This window comes from Panthera uncia, assembly GCF_023721935.1.
Source record: "Panthera uncia isolate 11264 chromosome A1 unlocalized genomic scaffold, Puncia_PCG_1.0 HiC_scaffold_16, whole genome shotgun sequence".
Lineage (NCBI taxonomy): Eukaryota > Metazoa > Chordata > Mammalia > Carnivora > Felidae > Panthera > Panthera uncia.
In genome coordinates, this window is record NW_026057576.1 from 45,302,591 (window position 1) to 45,321,304 (window position 18,714).

Consider the following 18,714-nt stretch of genomic DNA (forward strand, 5'->3'; position numbering starts at 1 on the left):
ATATTAGCCAACCAGATCCAACAATACATTAAAAAAATTATTCATCATGACCAAGCGGGATTTATACCTGGGATGCAGGGCTGGTTCAATATCCGCAAAACAATTAATGTGATTCATCACATCAATAAAAGAAAGGACAAGAACCATATGATCCTCTCAATAGATGCCGAGAAAACATTTGACAACATATAGCATCCTTACTTGATAAAAACCCTCAAGAAAGTAGGGATAGAAGGAGCATACCTCGAGATCATAAAAGCCATATATGAATGACCCAACGTTAATACCATCCTCAATGGGGAAAAATTGAGAACTTTCCCCCTAAGGTCAGGAACACGACAGGGATGTCCACTCTCACCACTGTTATTGAACATAGTATTGGAAGTCTTAGCCTCTGCAATCAGACAACACAAGGAAATAAAAGGCATCCAAATCGGCCAGGAGGAGGCCAAACTTTCACTCTTCGCAGATGACATGATCCTCTCTATGGAAAACCCAAAAGATGCCACCAAAAACCTGCTAGAACTGATTCATGAATTCAGCAATGTTGCAGGATATAAAATCAATGCACAGAAATCGGTTGCATTCCTATACACCAACACTGAAGAAACAGAAAGAGAAATCAAGGAATCGATCCCATTTACAATTGCACCAAAAACCATAAAATACCTAGGAATAAATCTAACCAAAGAGGTGAAAAATCTATACACTGAAAACTATAGGAAGCTTATGAAAGAAATTGAAGAAGCCACAAAAAAATGGAAAAAGAATCCATGCTTCTGGATAGGAAGAACAAATATTGTTAAAATGTCAATACTACCCAAAGCAATCTACATATTCAATGCAATCCCTATCAAAGTAACACCAACATTCTTCACAGAGCTAGAACAAATAATCCTAAAATTTGTATGGAACCAGAAAAGACCCCAAATAGCCAAAGCAATCTTGAAAAAGAAAACCAAAGCAGGAGGCATCACAATCCCAGACTTCAAGCTATCCTACAAAGCTGTAATCATCAAGACAGTATGGTACTGGCACAAGAACAGACACTCAGACCAGTGGGACAGAACAGAGAACCCAGAAAGGACCCACAAATGTATGGCCAACTAATCTTTGACAAAGCAGGAAAGAATATCCCATGGATAAAGACAGTCTCTTCAGCAAATGATGCTGGGAAAACTGGACAGCGACATGCAGAAGAATGAACCTGGACCGCTTTCTTACACCATACACAAAAATGAACTCAAAATGGATGAAAGACCTCAATGTAAGACAGGAAGCCATCAAAATCCTCGAGGAGAAACCAGGCAAAAACCTCCTGGATCTTGGCCGCAGCAACTTCCTCAACACGTCTCCAGAGGCAAGGGAAACAAAAGCAAAAATGAACTACTGGGACCTCATCAAAATAAAAAGCTTCTGCACAGCGAAGGAAACAATCAGCAAAACTAAAAGGCAATCGACAGAATGGGAGAAGGTATTTGCAAATGACACATCAGATAAAGGGTTAGTATCCAAAATCTATAAAGAACTTATCAAACTCAACACCCAAAAAACAAGTAGCAAGGGTAGAAATGGGCAAAAGACATGAACAGACCCTTCTCCAAAGAAGACATCCAGATGGCCAACCAACACATGAAAAAATGCTCACCATCACTCATCATATGGGAAACACAAATCAAAACCACCATGATATACCACCTTACACCTGTCAGAATGGCTAACATTAACAACTCAGGCAACAACAGATGTTGGTGAGGATGCGGAGAAAGAGGATCTCTTTTTCATAGTTGGTGGAAATGTAAGCTGGTGCAGCCACTCTGGAAAACAGTATGGAGGTGTCTCAAAGAACTAAAAATAGAACTACCCTACAACCCAGCAATTGCACTACTAGGCATTTATTCAAGGGATACAGGTGTGCTGTTATGAAGGGACACATGCACCCCCATGTTTATAGCAGCACCATCAACAGTGGCCAAAGTATGGAAAGAGCCCAAATGTCACCGATGGATGAATGGATAAAGAAGAAGTGGTATATACATACAATGGAGTATTACTCAGCAATCGAAAGGAATGAAATCTTGCCATTTGCAACTATGTGGATAGAAATGGAGGGTATTATGCTAAGTGAAATTAGTCAGAGAAAGGCAAAAATCATATGATTTCAGTGATGTGAGGACTTTAAGAGACAAAACAGATGAACATAAGGGAAGGGCAACAAAAATAGTATAAAAACAGGGAGGGGGGACAAAACAGAAGAGACTCATAAATATGGAGAACAAAATGAGGGCTGCTGGAGGGGTTGTGGGAGGGGGGATGGGCTAAATGGGTAAGGGGCATTAAGGAATCTACTCCTGAAAACATTGTTTCACTATATGCTAACTAATTGGGATGTAAATTTTAAAAAATAAAAAATAAAATTTAAATAAATAAATAAATATTTACTGACAGGGAAAATAAAAATAAAAATAAAGACTATTTGTCAACCTTTTGAGCAAAAGAAGCCAGCATCTCCTAACACGTTTCAGTTTATAAACCACTTCCATGCTCCCACTGCCACGTAACCCTCACAGTGGGGTAGGCATTATTAGCTCTATTTTACAGATGAAGACACAAAGCACACTTATATACACCCTGTTGGTATTTAAAAAAACAAAAAGCAAGTGATGGGCAACTAGTCTTATATATTTATACACGATTTTTTTTAATGTTTATTTTTTATTTTTGAGAGAGAGAGGCTGGAAGGGAGAGAGAGCACAAGCAGGGGAAGGGCAGGGAGAATGGGGGACAGAGAATCTTAAGCGGACTCTGAACTGTAGCAGTGAACCCAGCTTGGGGCTGGAACTCGCAAACCTCAAGATTGTGGCCTGAGCCGAAGTCAGACAATCAACTGACTGAGCCACCCAGGTGCCCCTACTTACACAGGATTTTTAAAAATTCTTCACCAATTGAAATATATCTTATGCAAATATTTTGTGTAATTCCCAAATAGTTAGATTGATCATATTTTTAGTAAGCAGTTTCCATTACTCCAGGGCAAATTGAGATGAATGAACATCTAGTAAGTAATGAGTGATATATATGCATAAATCAATTCAGGAGAGACTTTTTAATCATTTTAACTACAGCAAGAAATTCACAATATTATTAGTGACTATTATTAGGGCTGTAATAACACACAAACAAAAGTTTTCATCTTTCTGGGAATTTGAAAACATTTAATATGTAATCTTCCCTGTGTCTACTGGAGGTTTTTCTTTTCACTTGGTGTTTTTAATCAATATAATATCTCACCAAGATACTATTCTTTAAAATTGTCTGTAGTGGGTTTTCTAGAGAGGAAGTTCAGTGTGGTGTTTATGAGCATAGATTCTGATACAGATTGCCTGGGTTCAACTCCCAGCCCAGCCATTTACCTTAGGCAAATTATTTTACCTCTCTTTGTCAGTTTGCTCATTCATAACATGGGAGTGATTATAATAATGGTATATATCCTCAAAAGATTTTTTTGAGGATTAAATTATTTAACACCCACTAAACTCTTAAAAATAATACTTTCCTTGCATGCTGTAGTCCCTCAATAGTTGACAGACATTGTCAATACATTTATTCTTTATATCTAACTTACGAGGAAGGTTAACGTAACCAGATTTAACTTGAGGAAAGGGTAGGTCTCCAAAGGTTTGTTTACAAATTAGAATGCACTGCTTCAAAGAAACAGTATTGCCAATAGTAGACAAATCCGTCTACAGTGGTAGACAGGAATCCAAAGAAGCCCATACATGTCCCTTTCACCCATGATGCAGTTGAGATTGTATGGTACTAGCAGCCACTGCACTGTCTGAGCCCTTCTAAGTTCTGGGAGCACAAGTTACAAGGTATGGTAGGACCCGTGCATGTCCCTTGCCACACCAGGGAACAACAAGAGGTTATGGAAAAGACGTAGGAAGGGGCTGTGAGGGACAACATAACTCCAGTATAGGATGTGGGAGAACTCTTCTTTTTGATGTTTGAAGAAGGCTCAAAACTCCAGACTTCAAGAATATCAGTTGCAAGGAAAAATTCCAGGTTGCCAGCATGGCAGCATATTTAATGATTTTTAGAAATAATCTACTAAAAACTTTGTGCCAGCATTATAGTTTTCAAGATGAGAAAAGTAAATACCAAAAGACCTACTCAATCTTATTTTCCATTCTGGTTAAAAGGTGGATCTGCATGAGTAATGGTGGGAAGAGCACGTTTTCTCTGAGGGCAACAAGTCTCGAAACAATATCATGAATGAAAAGAAAAGGAGGGAGAGGCTGACATGCTTCTGGGTTTGGCACTCTGCCACCTTAGACTGCAAGTGGATGTGTCCTGGGCATTGTACTTGAAGGCCACACTTTTGCCTTCTCCATTTCTCTCCAACCATTTCAGGAAGGAGCTGGGACAGAAGGACTCACAATGTAGCAGGGAAATGAAAAGGCATCTTGGCTTTTGCACATACTGTTTCATCTGCCTGGATTCTGTTTTCAAACCAAATACTTATGGTTATGGCCAACCTGGGCTTTGAGTCTTATTTAGAAATCCCTGGTTCCAGAAAACAGCTTTCCATATCCGGCCAAAGTAGGTGTGTGTTTATCTCCATTACAGCAATTGTGCACTCTATTGGAATGGCTTGTTTGTTAGTCTTTATTAATTTGTGAGCTCCTTGAGAGTACAGAAAGTGTCTTACTCATCTTTGGGTCTTTGGGTCTGCGATGCCCTATGTTGTGACTCTCACATAGGAGCTACCCAACAAATACTGCTTAAATGAACGAACGAACTAAAGCAGGAATTTCAGGGAGGTGGAAAGATGATTCTTCAGTCCTTTCCTATTCTTTGTTTTGTTTTGACTTGGACCTGAGTGTACCCTGATCCTTTCTCTGTAGAATAAACTAGAGCTAATATAAGGTCCAGAGTAAAAACTGCAAGAAGCTGGCTGTTCAGAGCTAGTTCGGTCCAGGCTGTAAAGAGGAGAGATGAAGAGAGAATTGTGGTTTCCCTGCTATCCAGGCAAGTTGACAGGAGCAAGAAATCAGAAGTGTCAGAGCAAAACCCCTAACTGGGAAAGAGCTGACATCCAGTTACAGTAACCTCTGCCTTCTGTGTCTTTTAGGAATGCAAGCATAGAACCAGGCAGATGAACAGGTATTGATCAAATAGAAGAATGAAAACTCCAACAGTGGCCACTCAATTAAAGCTCACTTCTACAGAGGGCAGATCTGTCCTTTACTGACACACACTAGGTAAGTGTGAATTGGGAATAAGGAAGGAGTGAGCCTAATTACAGAAAGCGAGCCGGGCGCGCTGGGTAAGGCCTCCTCTCACCTGCTAGGTGCGCCATCTGTGAGCTCTGCCTGTGGAAATATGCAAGTTACTGTCCTTATTGCTGCTAAAATAGCTTCAGGTTATTCAGCATATTAGTGGAAAGAGGTGGTCTCAGAATTAGAGAGAGGCAAATACCACTGTATTCCAGTTATGGAGATCAGAGCTGAGAAGGTAAATGCCACTCAAAGAGACAATTTTCTAGCTCAATAAAACTAAGGAATTCTTAGCTTTTAAACTCGGGTTTATCAGATGGAAGGAAGTACTGTTGGAGAAACGGGAGATTAAATGTCAAGACTAAGGCAGTGTCTACATAGAACAATCACACTGGCCAAAGTAGAACGAACCCATGATGAAGGTGTGCAGTGATCAACCATGTCAACTGTGGTGTGATCTAACTCAGTCTGTAAGAAATAACCCAATGAGCTCGCAGTAATGTGACTTTGGTTACAATCCTAAATTGAGAGTCTCTGGGCTCCCTTTTAAAACTTTATAAGGAAACACGATTCCATTAAACTGGCCAAAACTTCTCTCAAAGATTAAAAAATTATTCAAAATGTAGGATTTCTGCAAACCACAGATGCCTTCTAGAAGTTACTTCTTACTTAAACATATTCACTATGGTTCATGTTTTTCATTACTGATATTTTCCCATGTGATGTATTTTTCTTCAAGTATATAGTTTTATCAGGTTTGCCAAATGGCCTAATAAGTAAGATATCAGATTCTGGCTGCATTTTGTCTACCTTTTTATTAAGTGTGATGTGCATACTGTTCTCATACATAGCGTAACAGTAGCAGCAAATGGCCAACAACTAATAATAACATCAGTGACCATAACTGTGAATTGACCATTTAGATAAACACAAACCATCCCTTCCCCTGGACCCTTTATATGAATTTAGAATTTAAATTAATCTTCGTACCTTTGATGTCAAGCCTAATTTCTTCTCTAGGCCCCATCACCTTACTTCTTCCATTTTCTTAGATGTTTACACGCATGCAAGGGAAATTAATAATAAGAGCTAATATTTGTTGAATGCTGTTTACATTCTAGAAACTTCACTGTTTTCTTTGTAGACTGTATCTTTTTCCCAATAATCCTAAAGGTAGCTACCATTATTAACATTTCTACCTAAAAATGAGAACACTGAAACTGATTGAGATTAAGCCATTTATTCAAGTACACAGGTCAGATATTTAAATTATTGTTCAGCAAATGCCCTCTCCCTTTCACATTCTGTGCAGAGTAGACTTGCCTGCATTCTTGATATTGGACTTGGCCCTACAACTTTCTAGGTCCATGGAATGTTAGCAGACATGATGTGAGCAAAGGCCTTAAATGTGCTTCGTGGGTTTGGCTTGCCTTTTGCATTCTGGTCATCTGCCATCAGAAAACATGCTCCAGGGGGATGCTGCCTTTCATCCTGGACCATTTAATGGAATACATGAAATAATGAAAGCCCTCTTCCTCCTTACACTCAAGCCCTATATCTATACTTCCTGTCTCTCCCTCCTGTCCCAAATCTCACTTCTGGACACAGAGAAAAAGTTAGAAACAATATATGTGCTGGCCCAAAGAAAGCAAACTGCTCTAGAAAAGTCCTGAAGTGTCTGCTTTTACATATATTTTTCTCATCTTTCATTTTAAAGGATTTAGAGAATAGTTTTGCCCATATTTCCCCTGGTTGCAGAGACCCAGAAAACTACTTATGAGTCAATATTTAACAGCTGCTCAAATAGAAGTAGATTCTTTTTGATAGCAATATCACTTCCTGATGAGATGGAGACCCAGAAATTCACAATAGTGGTTTTCATTAAAGAGCATCCTTGCACTTTTTATGGCAAAAATTATTAGCACTTGTCTTTTGGCAAAATTCCAAGCCAAGCAATTATATTATACCTGTTCATACTCCTCCCATTCTTTCAAATGTCATTCTTCTTGCTTTCTTCCTTGAAACAATGCGATGTTACTGTGAGTGTCAAATTCAATTCCAGAAGCCAGTGAGCCACGGTTTCTCTTTTCTTAATATCAAAGCTTTTAAAGTTTTAATTAATTGTTATAAAGCAATTATATGAAAGGAAATATGGTATTTATAACATTGATATCAACTGGCTCATAATACCTAAAGCCAGTAAGATCATTAAGAGTGATAAATTAGAAAACCTCCTTAGATCTACTCCACTCCCAATGCCTGTGATATTTTAGGTATTTTGCCAGAATTGAGGTCTCTTTAGCAATACTTACTGCTGAATCCATATTTCAGATTCACTTGATAAAAACTAGAACCACATGGCAGAAAGTATAAATAAGCCTAGATTTTATTTTACTTTAGGATTCTAAATTTGTTAATATCATCCTTAAACCTGGGACTTCTTATAATGTCTCAAATTATGCCCTTCCAGAGGTTGAAAGTGCTTCTCTAACTCAATTTATGAATCAGAGTTCTCCAAAGAAGTGACAGCAGAAATTCTGTGTGTGTGTGTGTGTGTGTGCATGTGTATATATGTATATGGAAGAGGCCACAAACCTCTCTATGTATATAGAGAGACAGAGCTTTAGTTTAAGGAATTGGATCACATGATCACGGAATTTGGAAAGTCTGAAATCCTCAGGGCAGGCTAACAGACTAGAAATTCCGGCAGAAATTGATGTTGGAATCTTGAGTCCAAAGGCAATCTGGAGGTAGAATTCTTTCCTCTGTTGGGGGACTTTAGTCTTTTCTCTTAAGGCCTTCAACTGATTAGATGAAACCCACTTACATTATGGAGGGTAAGCTGTCTTACTCAAAGTCAACTGATTTAAATAGCAATCACATCTAAAGAATACCTTCACAGCAACATCTGGATTGCTGTTTGACCATAGCATAGCCAAGGTGACAAATAAAATTGACCATGACATGCATTGATCACCAAAGTGGAATGACTATATTCCTGAAGATGCTATAGAAAATCACATGGCATGTGGGAATTAAAAATAGAACTTCTTAATATTTATTTTCATCCAACGAAATTATTTTTACCAGTATTTAGTGCATAGATTGACAGCAGTACCCCCCTCCGTCTATATGTGAGGTGTCACATGACATGACCAGCATTTAAGTTGTCCTAGGAAGAGGTGGGTAGGCGATCTCCAGCACAGAACACTGACAAGGGTCCCTCACAGCAGAGGTTTCATTCTCGTTTACTTGAGCCATTGTGTAGACAAAATAATAGCCTCCCAAAAGACATCAATGTCTTTATCCCTAGAAACTACTGTCAATATGTTACCTTATGTGACAAAAAGCACTTTACAGATGTAAACAAGCTAAAAATCTTGAGATGGGGTGTTTATCCTGAATTACCCAGGGGTGGGGGCAATATAATCATAATTGCTTATAAGAGGGACTACAGGAGGAGCCAGAATCAGAAAAGGTGATGTGGTGACAGAAGTGGAGACTTAAGTGATGCCCTTTAAGAGAGAAAGAGGCCACAAGCCTAGGAATATGAGTGTTCCCCAGGAGCTTGGAAAGGCAGGGAAGCAGATTCTCTCCTAGAGCTTCCAGAAGGGATGCAACTCTGCCAGTACCTTGATTTTAGCCCAGTGACACTCATGTTTGCAAAAGCAATGTATTAATAATAAAAAAAAAAGGTGGAAATTTCTTGCTAAATTTCAAGAAACATCTCTGCATCATTTTGAATGGGATTTAAAAATGTTTAGCATGATTTTTTATTAGTGCTGCCCTTCTGCAATTACGAGATCGTGTCTTTGTGAGTTATTTCAACTATGGCAGTCATTGAACCAACTATAAAAAAAAAAACCCTTATAGAATCATGCCCTCAAATTATTTCTTCATAAAGGCAGTGCATTGAGATTTCAAAATAATGTTATATATTCATTCACAATGAGAGCCCAAGACACCAGAAAGACCACTGCTGATGACTCTGGTTTGGGGCCGCCCTGCCAGGCTGAATCTCTGGGCAGGATTTCTACTTCAAAATGCAGCACTGGGGGAGACAGTCACCTAAGCTCGAGATCCAGCAGTCTTAAGAATGTGAAAAGAGAAATTGAGAAGGGAATGTCCAAGGGCAGCTGGTCAGTGCACACCTGATTTTGTTTTAACTTGAAGATTACTGCCCCCAGGTAGACCCATCCAGCCTGTGGCTGTGGATTTCTAGGGAAAACAGACAGGTTGATTATAACAAGGCAACCTGAAAAAAAGGGAAAAGAAAAAACTACATGCTAATTCTCCACCTTGGCTAGAATGCCTTTAAGGCTTATTCACACCATCTGGTGCCCTCACAGACCCACCACTAAACCCTTTACCAATTTACTTAGAATGTCAAGGACATCACCTTGAATTCCTTCAAGTTTTCTGCTGTCCATTTCAACACACTTTCCTTCTTCTGAAACAAGAAGAAATTGTTACTTTTCTTTTTGAAAGCTAGCCCTTTCTACCTTCCCTGTGACTTTGCTCTATCAACAATCCGTTCTCTTTCTTTCATATCTAGTCTCCCCTGTCCATTGGCTCCGCTTCTTTCTCAAGCATAATTGGGTCCCACTTACCCTTAAATATAAGTCATATTTTTTTAAGTTCATTTATTTTATTTTGAGAGAGATAGTGCAAGCAGGGGAGGGGCAGAGAGAGTGGGAGAGAGAGAATCCCAAACAGGTTTGCACACCATCAGTCTGGAGCCGAACACAGAGCTTGATCTCATGAACCACGAGATCATGACCTGAGCCAAAATAAAGGGCTGGACACTTAACTGAACCACCTAGGTGCTCCTATAAGTCATATTCTTAATTTTGTTACAGCCACAAACCAACATTTTCTCTTATTCCTTTCTTCTAGTGTCAGATTTGAGGAAATTGATGTCTCCCATGATCTCCATTTCTCTCTGCCCCTTCCCTCCTTCACCCTAGTGGAGAAGGAAAGTCTTTAACTGGCTCCAACTATACAAACCAATAGTCTCTTCCCATTTCTTCTACGTTCCAGTTGATGATTTAATACCGACTCCTCATGACTTCCTTTTTCCTTAACTATATACCACCCAGATTAACTTGCGACCTTTTAGCCATCTTGAATTTTTCTCAACATCCTTCACCCCCTGAAGCATAGGATCCCAAACTTTGATGTTTATAAGAAAAATGTTGACAACTTGTTAAAAATATAGAGTTCTTAATGCTATCCCTAAATTCTGATTAAGTAGGTATGAGTGGGGGCTGGGCATCGGTATTTTCAACAAGCCCTTTCCTGCTGTGGTGCTCAGGCTTTCACTCTCACTCAGGGGAAATGTTCCGTGACTGTCAGTTCACAAACTGGCTCCATACACAGAGGGCAGGGAGAGAATGAAAAGGAAGCCCACCCCAGATTGCTAAGTGGCAGGTTTCATAAGCAAGGGAACTTACATCTGAGGCTTGTCATGGTGGCCTCAAGACCAGTAGATCACTCTATCTGCCCAAAAGAATCTTAAAATTATATACAGAAGCCCTAACTGGGTTCACTCTTGTTCTCCAGGCTGTGTCCTTGAAATAGTTCCCACTGTGGGACTGGTCAGCAGAGCATACATCCCAAGGATGGGAAAGGTTAAGGAGCTTCCGATTGCTTGGGTGCAGTCTGAAGGTCAATTGGCAGTCACACTCTCTTGACTACTTCCTCCAACAATGACCTCATCTGTGTCCCTCGCCTCAACTTCCACTGAGATGAATCCTCATTCTATATTTGTTGGTTTACATTTTTGTTCAACATCAAAACTTACATTTCCAATCCATTGTTAACTTCATTCTTTCATTTTAAAACTGGACCTTACACTTAAATATAGTTTAGAAACAAACCCATTGGCTTCCCCCCAAACCTGTTTCTACTCCCATCTTTCTTAACTTTTCTAACCACCATTTTCCTAATTCTGTGGGCTCCCAAATCTCAAGAAACCTCAGTCATTGTGAACGTTCAGGACCATGCTCTCTTGACCTCTGAGGGGAGGCTGACACTACCTTCCCCTTCTGTTTTCAGTATCCTAACTCATCTTTACTCTCCCAGCAACCCAACATGCCGCTGCCAGCTTAATCTTCCTTAGGAACAATTCTGTTTCTAGAAAACTTTAACAATTCTTTCCTATTAACCAAATTTTAACTCAAACACTTTAGTTTGCAATCAACATCCTCCTCTCAGGTTCTGAAATTCCTCTGGAAAATTCACATGTGCACATCCTCCTCCCAGTTGTCCTAAATGCGGGATATCAATCCTTTGTCAACCAAGGGTGCGGAAAGTATTTTTTCCTTTTGTTTTGTCACCTGTGGATTTTTAGGGTATTTTGTGCGTGTGTTTGAAAGTTTGAAACTTTTGGGGCACCTGGGTGGCTCAGTCGGTTAAGCATCTGACTTCGGCTCAGGTCATGATCTCATTCATGGTCGGCGGGTTCAAGCCCTGTGTCAGGCTCAGTGCTGACAGCTCAGAGCCTGAAGCCTGATGCAGATTCTGTGTCTCCCTTTCTTTTTTGCCCCTGCCCCGCTCAGGCTCTGTCTCTCTCTCTCTCTCTCAAAAATAAATAAACATTAAAAAAAATTTTAAGACAGTTTGAAACTTTTAGATTGTCAAATTTGTCAACTTTTTCTTTTTTTGCTTCAAGCTTGTTTGTTTGTTTGTTTGGTTCAAGGTTATGTGTGGGTCACTCCAGGGTGCAGTCTATCTTGTTTTATATGACTCTTGTGCATATCTTCTCTTAGACCTTAGATAGTAAATTCCTTTATGGTAATAATGTTATCTTTTTTACAGGTGTAATGAACATATTAATGAACACTTACTATGAGCTATTATTATTTTTAGCACCTTACGAATATTGATTCATTTAATCCTGATTTCTACCTATATGAAGGGTACTACTATTAGACTGTTAGTTCTGTTTTGCAGATGTGGAAACTGAGGTAACTTGTCCAACTATCACACAACGAGGTCCTACTACTACCAATCCTGATGGAGCCCGGATTACAATCCAGGCAGTTTGACTCCAAAAACTCTACATGGGATAAATTCCTTATGCTGCCTTTTGCTGTGTGGAAAAATAGTGGGCACTCGATAAGTGCTCGTTGAAGGAAAGAAAATTAATACATAGACAAGCTGGGTTGGTATTTCTAGGCTACACCCAATTTCCTAGAAGACCTCATGAGAGTTTAAGAGGTCACAAGAAACGATCAAGCAGCCATAATGTGAAGTGCCAAAGAACCCCAAACTGAGACACCAAGTGATGATGCTTGAGAGCACAGCAGTCTTGAAGCACCTGGTTGGCTAAAAGGAAAATCTTGAATGATGAATGGAGGGAGCACAAAAAACGTGGGATCCAAAGCAATGGGCAGTTTTCCACATCATTATAGCAGTATTTTGTAACAATTTCTTTGGCAACTGACAGCAGGCATTTAAATCAGCTATTTCCTCCTCAGAATTCCTCTCCAAAGAATAATAATGGCCTCTGCGACTCTGAAGGAAATGTAGCCCCTACTCGGATACAATCTTATCTGGGAAATTGCCATGGTATTCGTCACAGCTGTCACTGTGCTGAGCCCATTAGAGATGTGCTGAGTGGGGATCTACAGGGTTGTGTGTTCTGAGGGCTCTTGCTACACATTCTTCCTGGTTGACGCGGGAAAACAAAATAACACTCAACGTTTTAGGGGCCAGAGTCTTCTCAGGACTGGGTGGGCAAAAGAGAGCCATTCATACAGCCCTCAAGGAGTTACTCTATGGCTCAGGTTGTAGATTTATAAAGACATTTGCAGTGACACCAATAGGAAGGGCAGAACAGAAGAAAGAGCATACAGAGAAAGCCCAGCTTTCTATTTCTTTAATTGGAGAGCATGCAGGGAGCTGAAGGCCTAAGAAGTTGGGGTAGGAGGTTAGCATTGGAACCTTGGACTGGAGTTCTTTTCAGTCTGTTTCAAGTAAACAACAGGCTGTTACAATTTCTATTCTTCTCATGTAGAGAATGTTAGAGCTGGGGGACTAACTCCTTCTCCATGATATGTAATTTAAGAAACGGGGCCCAGAAGTATAAAGCCACTGACTGGGGCCCCACATTTAGCAGGCAGCAGGACCCACGATGCCTGGATTAGAGCCAGTGGGACTTTTCAAGTTTGGTTTTGTAAGGGAATGCTCCTGCAAATCTAATGTAAGTTTTCTTGATTTAAAAAAACAAAACAACAACAACAACAAAAACTCCAAATCATATTCCCTTTTGTTTTAATATTTATTTTGTTTGCTTTTAACCCACAGTTGCCTTTATAAAGAAACAAACATAAAAATAGCCTTCCACTCAATATACCAGGGGAGATCATTTACTCTGATGTTACATTATCCTAGAAACTAGCTTACTGCTCCATGTGAGTTACTTATTCCCAAAAAGTCGTTTATCTGCCTTGACTCAAAACGAGATCAGGCATCTCTGCCACGCACAGCACAGCACAGCGATTTCTAAGCTAGACACTCTGGGACTGGGTATAACTTACTTTGTACGGACAGCATGCTGCCTGGGGCCCAGTGTGGTTCCCACCCCTCCACCCCTTTCCTATCACCATAAGACCCTCTCTAGGTCCCTGAGGATTGTGGGCATTGTCCCGAGGCTCCACAGTTTTCCTTCTGTTTGTTTTTTCGTTGTTGTTGAGGAAGAGGAAATCGGCAAGTCTGGGAGAGGAGAGCTGAGGTAATGGGACACCTGTTACACGGCAACTGTTACGTAATTTACATAATCTCAGCAATATCTTGTATGTCTTCCCATCGGCTCGCTTAATGTCTATCCTACTCTCTTTCTCATGCTCTCATTTTGATTGAAGAAGCTACATCTCCATTCCCACCTCAGCGCCTAACCCAGAACAAGCACTCAGCAGAAGTCCATGGACTGCCTGCATGAATGATTGGGCTTTACTTCTTTGCATCACCTCCTATTTCCCATCCCTCTTCTTTTCCAAGGCCAGTTGTAAGACAAACAGTAACAAAAGCAATGACTGAAATAGGGGCAAAATACTTAGCTTCTTTGAACTAGTTTTTATTTGATGATTTGGTAGGACTTTATCAAATCATGTCTGTGTTTCCTAAAACATTCTCTTTGCTATAACTCACTTACTAACCATTTGCTTTCTGTGGGTCCATAAAATAATTTTCTCTTTGGTGGTAAATGAACCAGAGCAAAGGTCTGTGAAACTCTTCTCAAGTGCATAGTAAAGTGTTCTAATTACAAAGGCCCCTGAAGACTTATTGTTGATAAATGGCAACCTGACACATATATCCAGGGTAGGAAAAAAAAAAAAGTCACATTAGAATTATTAACACAGAAAGAAAAGGACATACCATGTTTAACTTTTGTATTATATTTCCCTAGCTCACATAGTTTTTATTCTCTTTATAAAAAGTGTGTTTTGGGTTTATAACCATGGATGTGTCATCAATCTTTTTATTTATACTAATATCATTATTTGCAATATATCATAATTAAGTATATCTCAACTGTACCTAATTATACCCATGTGTAACATGAAAAATGTTTCTGTATTAATTTAAAATTGTTTTTAAATACTACCTTTAATTTTTAAATTTGTATTAAAAGAGAGCATGGCAATATTCCAAGGCCAGTAAAATTCCAGCATGTATGTCTTAATTGAGACATGTGGGCCTATATGTGCATACATAAACAAATTTAAAGTTTCTCTTTATTTTTAAGCTTAATGTGATTAAATCAGTTAAGAAATAATCAGATGTCTTACAATCATATTCTGCTGTTCAAACTGAAATGAAATATACCCCCTTTATTTAAAAAGTCTGCAGAACTGATCAAGTAGATGGCAATGTAATATCCATTACAAGTGCTTTTTCTGCCATCTAGTGGAAAAATGAAATCTGTGAGGATTCATAATTTACATTTTAAATTCTATTGTCTTAAAATATTTGGCAAAGCCTTATTTGAAATCTCAAGAGAAGAAAACAGAACAATATATTCTCTCCCTGTTTCTGATTTGATCTGCTGGTGGACCAGATGTGGGTCATCCTTGGCATTCATTCCCCATGATGCCAAAGGGGCTGCCGACAATAATGTAGAGGGTGCTTCAGGCTTTCTGTAAAAATGGTGGAGGCCATGGGCTCCAAACAAAATACCAGCACCACTGCATTTATTGTCAAAGTGACAAATGATATCTCAAGTCCGTCCAACCCTTTCTGTTCCATATTCAAATCCTGTAAACTGGAGGAGAGAAGGTTGAGAGAGATGGCTTGTTGGACACTGTCTAAATCAGTGGCTTTCAAACTTTTTAAACTGCATCTCACACGTACTTGACATTGCAACTCATTCTGCGTACATAAAACAGAAGCCACGTTCCTCAAAGTAATAACCTTTCCATGTGATCACTCTATTTTACATTCTGTTCTGCTTTATTCTATTTCACTTATTTTGGTATTATTTTATAACATTTTAAATTGACTTCATGATTCACAAATGGGCCTGACGCTTGAAAAACACTGGTCTCCTAAAAACTCCTAAAAAGTTACCTCTACTGCCTTAAAAATATATGATACTAAGTCTAAAATTATGACCAAATAGTTAAATAAAATAAGGTATGATGGACATTGGTTAATTAATACAAAGACCTTTGAGATCTTATCAGTTCAGGATATTTTATCAGATGACTGTTCTCTATCATCCTCTCTATCTCCCAGAATAGGAGGCTTGACCTCATTTTCATAAACGCCTCTGTTAAGTCAGCCATCAAAGGATTCTATCCTCATCAGTCTTGTGTCTTTGCTCTCTTTTCATCTTCATCTGGTTCAGACCCTTCCTGTTTTCCCCCTGGATGATTACAGAAGGTTCCATACTGCTCTCCCTGACTCCATCTCTCACCCCTGTGAACCTTCCTTCACACAGCTTCGAAGACTTACCCTCCGCCTCACAAGTCAGATAAAATCATTCACTGCATCCTCTGCCTGAGGAATAACACCCGAGTGACTTAGGGTGACATTCAAGATCCTCCCTGTTTAGTGCTTTGCTGGCATTTACTATTTTAAACTATCTCATTAGGTTGCGAGCTAGGTCTTTATCTTTATCTCTTTTTAAGCATACTCTATTTGCCCCAGCAGGTGCTTAATAAATATTTGTGGAAGGCGCTGAAAGGAACTTCCTTTCTGACCTTCAGTTTTGTGCATGCTCTACATTCTAGTTGCCGTTCTACTAACCATTCCCTGAACTCTTCTTTTATTAATTCATGTATTTGTTTATTTTTAAAGAATGCGCATTTGCTTGAGCTTTTTCCTGAGCTGCCTTACTGTTTTCTGCCTAAGGAAATTCTTTTCACCTTTCAAACACCAGCTCAAATGCCATCCCTTGCGAGAAACTCCCTTGGTCCCCAGCAGAATAAACTCCCACAGCTTGTTGATAGTAACCCCTAGTTTCTATTCAGAACTCATGCTCTCTCGTGCAGGTTTAGACGATGCTTCTCTGTGTCTATCTCACTTGATTGAGAACGTCTTGAAGGGCAGGGAAGATGCTTTGGGCATCTTTCTAGTCCTTAGTGGTATTCTAGGTCTTAAATATATGTTTGTTTACTTAAACATACTTGTTGCATATATCTTTTTTTAAATAGGTAGAACTGGAGCCTGAGCCTGCTGGCAACCATTTTTAATACAGGCCAGCCAATCTTTGATGGGCTATTTTGGAGTATATACACAAGTTTCAGAGCAGCATTTGACCAAGATTTTTACTTTGAATTATCATTCTCCACCCCCCTCCCTCAAGGACACTTTGTTTCAGCCCATGGTGAGGCCTTCTCTGGGGGCCTCTCATTGTGGACCCCTGCCAGAGGAATGTGCAGCCTCGAACCATTGTTCAGCCTCCTTAATGGTGGGCTGTGAGCACTGAAGAGGGCGGTACAGCATGAAAACAGAAACCAAAAAACCAAAAACTGTTTCAGTATCTGCTGGGCACGATGTCCTGCTGAGAATCCCAAGAAGTGGAAAAGCCAACTGCCACCCTGATACAATGAAAACCCTATTGAGTGGCCCTTTGTCATGTTCCCATAATGTGTGCTTTTTTCCTGTCACTGGACTTCCTTCTTGTATTGCATTGTATGTGTTTCCATGAGTTCGTTGTAGGTAGAAAGTCTCATTCATTTGTATATGCAGCAACTAACCTACCACCTACAATAGCAGACATTCAATAAATATTTGTTGAATGAGAATGAGAGACACAAAGAATTATAATGGATAAAGAACTATTAGATATGATGTCCATCTTCAAGGCACTTATGCACCCGTTAGAAAATAATTACCTAAACATTCTGACCATAATGTTTTACACTTAATAGACATTCAATACATGTTAATGAATTACAATTAATGAAATGAGAGCCAATTTCTATGTCCAAGAAAAATGCTACTTATCAAGAGGTCTAAGTGGCTGTTTCTGTCCTCTAGGAGAGAATAATCAAGTGTGAGGTAATAAAAATGTTCATAAATACATTACTCAGCAGTTGGGTTTCCTGCCAAATGTGTGTTAGAGATATCGCTAGAAGTTGGAATAGTCAGAAAAGACTTCCCAAAGGAGGAAGTTCTTTGTCAAGAACTATGAAAAAAAGCTAAGATTTTACCCAATTTGCAAGCTGGAAAGTTAGTCTATCATTTTCATAGGTATTTGAAGAGGACACAAAACTCCTCGGTCAGAGATAAGGGACTTTATTACTCACAGTATAGCAGCCCATAGGGACTTTGTGTCCACACTGGTTCTCCTGGCCCTCCAAATCCTGTAGGACTGGCACAGAGCAGCCCAAGGGGGTGCAGCACACTCTATGGGTTTGTATCATAGCTGAGGAGCACTGAGGTAAGAAAACCCCAGTCTTACAAAGGGGTTGTTAGCAAACCTGTCCAATCTGCCCTGGAAGGCGACACTATCCTTCTTAACCTGTAAGGAAACAAATCTGTCCTTTCCCAGAAGGAGATCTCTCTCTGTTCAACGCTGTATGCTATACAAACACCCTTGAAAAAACAGCCCACACCAAAAGTTGTCAATGTCTTTACTAAGAAGATGGATACAAACACAAGACATCCATGAAGAATGAATTTCCAACAGTCTTACTTTCGTTCTTGAAGGTTGGGTGTGATTTGATCAAGCAATAGGAAGAGAACAGATATTCTAGGAATAAGAAAATTTTCCTGTGCACATATATATTTCATGACAGACCTCTCTGGGCCTCAGTTTCTTGACCTGTAAAGTTGGAATTCCTACTTCACAAGGTTGCTGTAAAAATTACATGAAGTAATCTATGTATGGCATCCAGCCTGGTGATTGACACATAGCAGGTGCCAAACTGTTACTTCTTCTCCACTTTCCCCAGAATGTATGGGATGTGACTCTGTAGCCTGC

At 39.6% G+C, this 18,714-nt stretch overlaps 1 non-coding gene across 1 annotated transcript; it reads left to right on the top strand.

The window, feature by feature from the left end:
- The first annotated feature begins 17,094 nt into the window (after positions 1 to 17,094).
- Positions 17,095 to 17,230, top strand: LOC125934225 (small nucleolar RNA SNORA42/SNORA80 family). Its single transcript, XR_007461273.1, has one exon. It is a non-coding gene; the product is annotated as a small nucleolar RNA SNORA42/SNORA80 family (small nucleolar RNA).
- Positions 17,231 to 18,714: the final 1,484 nt, after the last annotated feature.